This window comes from Capricornis sumatraensis, chromosome 8 (genome assembly GCF_032405125.1).
Source record: "Capricornis sumatraensis isolate serow.1 chromosome 8, serow.2, whole genome shotgun sequence".
Taxonomy (NCBI): Eukaryota; Metazoa; Chordata; class Mammalia; order Artiodactyla; family Bovidae; genus Capricornis; species Capricornis sumatraensis.
Genome location: NC_091076.1, coordinates 61,932,899 through 61,939,921, shown reverse-complemented (window position 1 = coordinate 61,939,921; position 7,023 = coordinate 61,932,899).

The window sequence follows — 7,023 nt, the reverse complement described above, 5'->3', positions numbered from 1 at the left end:
TTTCAAGAAGTTTGACCTTGAGGGAGAAGAGTGTAGTAACTGAAGACATAATTACAGTTGGTGGATAGATAAATATGTATTATTCTTAAGATAGAAGAGACTTCAGCAAGTTTAAATACTAGAAAGAGTAGCTAAGTATAAAGAAAAGAGAGAAGATGATCAGCAAAGGCAGGAATGAAAATCCACTGAACACATAGAATAATTAGTCTTAAATAATAGGAAAGGCATCTTTTTTGCTGTAATAAGAGAGGAGGGGGGAAAGATGGATATAGGTGCAGGTAGGTTTCAGGTTTGAAGGCACAAACCTAAAGGAGCTCATATCTGATAACATCTATTTTTTTTTCTGAGAACTTAGAGGAATCATCTGCTGAAAATGAGGGGAATGCAAGACAGTTAAAGGTTTACGGACAATGTAAAATATTTAAAATAAAGTTGTGTAGAAGGGGGCAAAATGATGACTAAAGAAATACAGAGGATTGTGCTCAGTGTTGAGGTCCTAGTCGCGACAGGTAAACACTATGTTATATGTTGGGTTAAATAGAGTTGGAATGGAAGGAGGATGCAAAAATGGATAAAACATCATTCCTGTTAACCAAATGGGGAAGAGGGACATATAAACAAACAGCTTTAAAAGAAAAGGATGTATAAATTTTGGTGTATTATGAAACAAATTGGCATATGATTCACATAGTAATGGGAACAGATCTTAAAAACTTCATGTTGAGTGCAAAAAGCGTGGCACAAAAAATACATATAGTAAAATTCCATTTCCATAAAGTTCAAAAACAGATTAAACTATATATTTTAAGAGTGCATACACATAGATGTAATAAAATATGAGAAAAGCAAAAGAATGATTACTGTAAGTCTGGTCATGGTTACTTCTGGGAGAAAGGAAACAAGTGTGATCAGGATGGAACCATATAGGGGAATTCCTGGGTGCTTGTTATATTCTGTTTCTTGACTTGAATAATGGTATGTTTAGTTATAGTTTAATCAAGAAAGCAAATCCACTTTGGGTTAGAGAGAGGAATTTATTACAGAAATTAGACCATAAGTAATTGTAGGAGAAGCTGGAGAAGTGACGTTCTTCATGAGGGAGCTGGAGGATGGAAGAGTTTGAAGCCCAGCTTGCCCATCTGTTCAACTGTGACAGCAAAGGAATAACCAGTGGAGAAGTCTATGAGAAGCTACTGCCTCTGTGAGTCTGCAGCCAAACATTTGGCAATCAACCTGGGACTGCTGTTGGGAAGAAGAGCTCCATGAGAAGCAGAGGAGATTGAGGACAAGTTAGAACCAAAGGTCTCCAGAGAGGAATCGATGCTGCTTCACCTCCATCTCCCAAATCTCACACAATATGTTTTCACCCAACCCTAAACCAGAGCCATTCAGGGAAGGGGATTCTGGGAAATACAGTTCCCAGGTTATCAATTTGAAAATAAAATGGTCCAGCTCAGGTGGCTACATGAGTTTCACTTTATAATTAGCTGTTCAGTTTAGTTCAGTTCAGTCACTCCAACTCTTTGAGACCCCATGGACTGCAGGACATCAGGCCTCCGTGTCCCTCACCAACTCCCAGAACTTACTCAAACTCATGTCCATCGAGTCAGTGATGCCATCCAAACATCTCATCCTCTGCCATCCAGTTCTCCTCCTACCTTCAATCTTTCCCAGCATCAGGGTCTTTTTAAATGATTCAGTTCTTTGCATCAGGTGGCCAAAGTATTGGAGTTTCAGCTTCAGTATCAGTCCTTCCAATGAATATTCAGGACTTATTTCCTTGAGGATTGCTGGTTTGATCTCCTTGCAGTCCAAGGGACTCTCAAGAGTCTTCTCCAACACCACAGTTCAAAACATCAATTCTTCAGTGCTCAGGTTTCTTTATGGTCCAACTCTCACATCCATACATGACCACTGGAAAAACCATAGCTTTGGTTAGACAGACCTTTGCCAGCAAAGCAATGTCTCTACTTTTTAATATGCTGTCTAGGTTGTTCATAGCTTTTCTTTCCAGGAACAATGATCTGTTATAATGTATTAATACATTTATGGTTAAACATCTTTTGGAAGGTATTATAGTTCACAATGGAAAGACCATCAAGTAGTCAATCAAGCAAATAAAGGAACAAGAGTGTCATTTCAGGGACCTCCCTGGTGGTCCAGCAGCTAAGATTCCAGGCAATGCAGGGTCCGGGGTCAGGGAACTAGCTTCCACAAGTCGCAACTAAGAGTTCATATGCCACAACTAAAAAGATCCCATAGGCCACAACTAAGACTCAGCACAGCCAAATAAATAATACATAAACTATTTTTTAAAAGAGTATCATTTCAAATGTTACATATTCTGTGTTCCATAGTGCTATCACAGTATGTATAAAAGTGCCATGAAGGTAAAGGGACAACCCTGTCTGACAGTGTCAGGAATGGTTTCGCAGAAAAGAAAATATTTTAAAATAGTAATAAAAAGAATTAGCTACCATTCATTGGCCATTCACAATGTGCTCTTATATCATTTTGTATAATTTTCACAACAATCCTATGAGGGAGGCATTATATTTCCCATTTTGCAGATCAAGAAGCTGAAATAAAGAGAAGTAAATTAACTTGGCCAATGCCACATGAGCTAACCAGATACAGAGCAGTAGTTTGAACTCACATCTGGTTCAGTTCAACCACTCTTAACCACTGTACTCTGTAATCTTCCATCTGAGTCCTGACAAGTAAACAGAACATGGCAAGCAGAGGGAATGGCATGAGCAAAGAAGTGGCGAGGTGAAAGGGTGTCTTTGCTTGCAGAACACTGAGAAGGCTGGTGCGGCTGATGAATGTCGATGTGGGGAATGGTGAGAGGGGAAAGGTAAAGCTGTAAAATCTGCTAAAGGTTTATTCATGCTATGAGAAAGTATTCTGAACTTATCTTCAGTCAACAGGGAACCACTGGCATTTAATTAGTGGGAAAATAGCACAATCAGATCTATGTTTTATAATTCCGGCAGTAATCACTTAATAGTTATATATCCCTTTGTATATGTGAATGCATAGTATATTTAGACACTTCTCAACTCTTTACACAGAATTTTTTTTTTTAATGGCTGCACTGGATCTTTGTTGCTGTGCACTGGGGCTACTCTAGCTGTGGTGCACAGGCTTCTCGCAGTAGCTTCTTTTGTTGCTGAGGATGGGCTCTAAGCGCACGGTCTTCAGTAGTTGTGGCTTGTGGGCTTAGTTGCCCTGTGGCATGTGGGATATCCCTGGACCAGGGATTGAACCTATGTTCCCCGCATTGGCAGGCAAATTCTTAAACACTAGACCACCAGGGAAGTCCTATACAGAACTGTTAGTCATATTATTTCTTTTGATTCTCATAACTGACCAGCCTATGAGGAATGCAGAATAGGTGTTATTATCCCCATTACACAGATTTTAAAGTTGAGTCTCCGTAAGGTTAAATAACTTGTCCAATGTCACTTAGCTAATAAGTGACACTCTGGATGAGAAGCCAGGTTTCTTTGACTCCTTGTTTTCTCTTCTTCCTCCATTGTATTACCTAAATTGACCCAGGCAAATTAGGTCAACAAAATGAATCTCAATCCCCAGGCATTTTCCAGTGAGCTGTAGCCAAAACTAGTGAATTTTCTATTTCCTGTATTCTAAGAGCTGAATCAAGAACACCGAGAGAAATATCAATAAGCTCAGATATGCAGATGACACCACCCTTATGGCAGAAACTGAAGAACTAAAGAGCCTCTTGATGAAAGTGAAAGAGGAGAGCGAAAAAGCTGGCTTAAAGCTCAACATTCAGAAAATTAAGATCACGGCTTCCGGTCCCACTTCATGGCAAATAGATGGGAAAACAATGGAAACAGTGAGAGACTTTATTTTCCTGGGCTCCAAAATCACTGCAAATGGTGACTGCAACCATGGAATTAAAAGACGCTTGCTCATTGGCAGAAAAGCTATGACTAAACTAGACAGCATATTAAAAAGTAGAGACATTGCTTTGCCAACAAATGTCCATCTAGTCAAAGCTATGGTTTTTCCAGTAGTCATGTATGGATGTGAGAGTTGGATCATAAAGAAAGCTGAGCACTGAAGAATTGATGTTTTGACCTGTGGTGTTGGAGAAAACTCTTGAGCGTCCCTGTACTGCAAGGAGATCCAACCAATCCATCCTAAAGGAAATCAGTCCTGAATATTCATTGGAAGGACTGATGCTGAAGCTAGAAATTCCAACACTTTGGCCACCTGATGAGAAGAAGTGACTCCCTGGAAATGACCCTGATGCTGGGAAAGATTGAAGGCAGGAGGAGAACTGGATGACAGAGGATGAGATGATTGGATGGCATCACCGACTGGATGGACATGAGTTTGAGCAGGCTCCTAGAGTTGGTGAAGGACAGGGAACTCTGGCATGATGCATTCCATGGGGTCGCAGAGTTGGACACGACTGAGCATTGAACTAAACTGAAGAGCTCAGAGCTGACTGGCATCATCATCTTCTGAGAAATTAAATTTTAGTCATGGAATTTCTATTTGATTTAAAATTACATGACTCATAGATATATTTTGATTTAAATATAATGGCAGCAAAATGGTTCATAGTGGGAATATAGTAATTCTGGACAAACATAACTTCTGTGCCTCAAAATCAAACAAAATTTTCTAATTTCAGCAAACAAGAGAATGTAAATTAGTCTCAAGTGCCAAATGGACACTGTGCCAGGAATTTCAAGAACAGGAAAAAAAATGAAATTGTATTCAACCTGGATGCCAGGGAAAAAACGCTTCCAGGGAGTTCTCAGACTTTCCAAGGGAAACCAATTCCTTTTCCTTAAATCTCCATATCCATATCTTTCATCAACACTGAGAATTTCCTCAATTTTCAAATTCCTGGTTTGGAATTCTTTTTTCCTTTATTGAAACTCTTGTCAGTCATTGCTCTGAAATCTCCTCCTTAGTTTATAAAGTCTGAATTTATGAAGGTCCCGAAGATTTTGCTTTCCAATGTTTGTTGTTGTTGTTCAATCACTAAGTCATGTCCAACCCTTTGCGACCTCATGAGCTGCATCACGCCAGGCTTCCCTGCCCTTCACTATCTCCCGGAGTTTGCTCAAACTCATATCCACTGAGTCAGTGATGCCATCCAACCATCTCATACTCTGTTGCCCTGATACTATCAAGTTTTTCCCTTTAATGTTACCAATGAGGAAGAATATTAACAAGGGCTGAACAGAGGTCACCAACATCCAAAGAAGTTCAGTTCAGTTCAGTCGCTCAGTCGTGTCCGACTCTTTGCAACCCCATGATCGCAGCACACCAGGCCTCCCTGTCCATCACCAACTCCCGGAGTTCACTCGGACTCACATCCATTGAGTCCGTGATGCCATCCAGCCATCTCATCCTCAGTCGTCCCCTTCTCCTCCTGCCCTCAATCCCTCCCAGCATCAGAGTCTTTGCCAATGAGTCAACTCTTCACATGAGGTGGCAAACTACTGGAGCTTCAGCTTTAGCATCATTCTCTCCAAAGAAATCCCAGGGTTGATCTCCTTCAGAATGGACTGGTTGGATCTCCTTGCAGTCCAAGGGACTCTCAAGAGTCTTCTCCAACACCACAGTTCAAAAGCATCAATTCTTCGGTGCTCAGCCTTCTTCACAGTCCAACTCTCACATACTTACATGACCACAGGAAAAACCATAGCCTTAACTAGACGGACCTTAGTCGGCAAAGTAATGTCTCTGCTTTTGAATATACTATCTAGGTTGGTCATAACTTTTCTTCCAAGGAGTAAGCGTCTTTTAATTTCATGGCTGCAGTCACCATCTGCAGTGATTTTGGAGCCCCCCAAAATAAAGTCTGACACTGTTTCCACTGTTTCCCCGTCTATTTCCCATGAAGTGATGGGACCGGATGCCATGATCTTTGTTTTCTGAATGTTGAGCTTTAAGCCAACTTTTTCACTCTCCTCTTTCACTTTCATCAAGAGGCTTTTTGGCTCCTCTTTACTTTCTGCCATAAGGGTGGTGTCATCTGCATATCTGAGGTTATTGATATTTCTCCCAGCAATCTTGATTCCAGCTTGTGCTTCTTCCAGCCCACTGTTTCTCATGATGTACTCTGCATAGAAGTTAAATAAGCAGGGAGACAATATACAGCCTTGACGTACTCCTTTTCCTATTTGGAACCAGTCTGTTGTTCCATGTGCAGTTGCTTCCTGACCTGCATATAGGTTTCTCAAAAGGCAGGTCAGGTGCTCTGGTATTCCCATCTCTTTCAGAATTTTCCACAGTTTCTTGTGAGCCACACAGTCAAAGGCTTTGGCATAGTCAATAAAGCAGAAATAGATGATTTTCTGGAACTCTCTTGCTTTTTCCATGATCCAGCAAATGTTGGCAGTTTGATCTCTGGTTCCTCTGCCTTTTCTAAAACCAGACTGAACATCAGGGAGTTCATGGTTCATGTATTGCTGAAGCCTGGCTTGGAGAATTTTGAGCATTACTTTACTGGCATGTGAGATGAGTGCAATTGTGTGGTAGTTTGAGCATTCTTTGGCATTGTCTTTCTTTGAAATTGGAATGAAAACTGACCTTTTCCAGTCCTGTGGCCACTGCTGAGTTTTCCAAATTTGCTGGCATATTGAGTGCAGCACTTTCACAGCATCATCTTTCAGGATTTGAAACAGCTCAACTGGAATTCCATCACCTCCACTAGCTTTGTTTGTAGTGATGCTTTCTAAGGCCCACTTGACTTCACATTCCAAGATGTCTGGCTCTAGATTAGTGATCACATCATCATGATTATCTGGGTCGTGAAGATCTTTTTTGTACAGTTCTTCCTTGTATTCTTGCCACCTCTTCTTAATATCTTCTGCTTCTGTTAGGTCCATACCATTTCTGTCCTTTATCGAGCCCATCTTTCCATGAAATGTTCCCTTGGTATCTCTAATTTTCTTGAAGAGATCTCTAGTCTTTCCCATTCTGTTCTTTTCCTCTATTTCTTTGCATTGATCACTGAAGAAGGCTTTC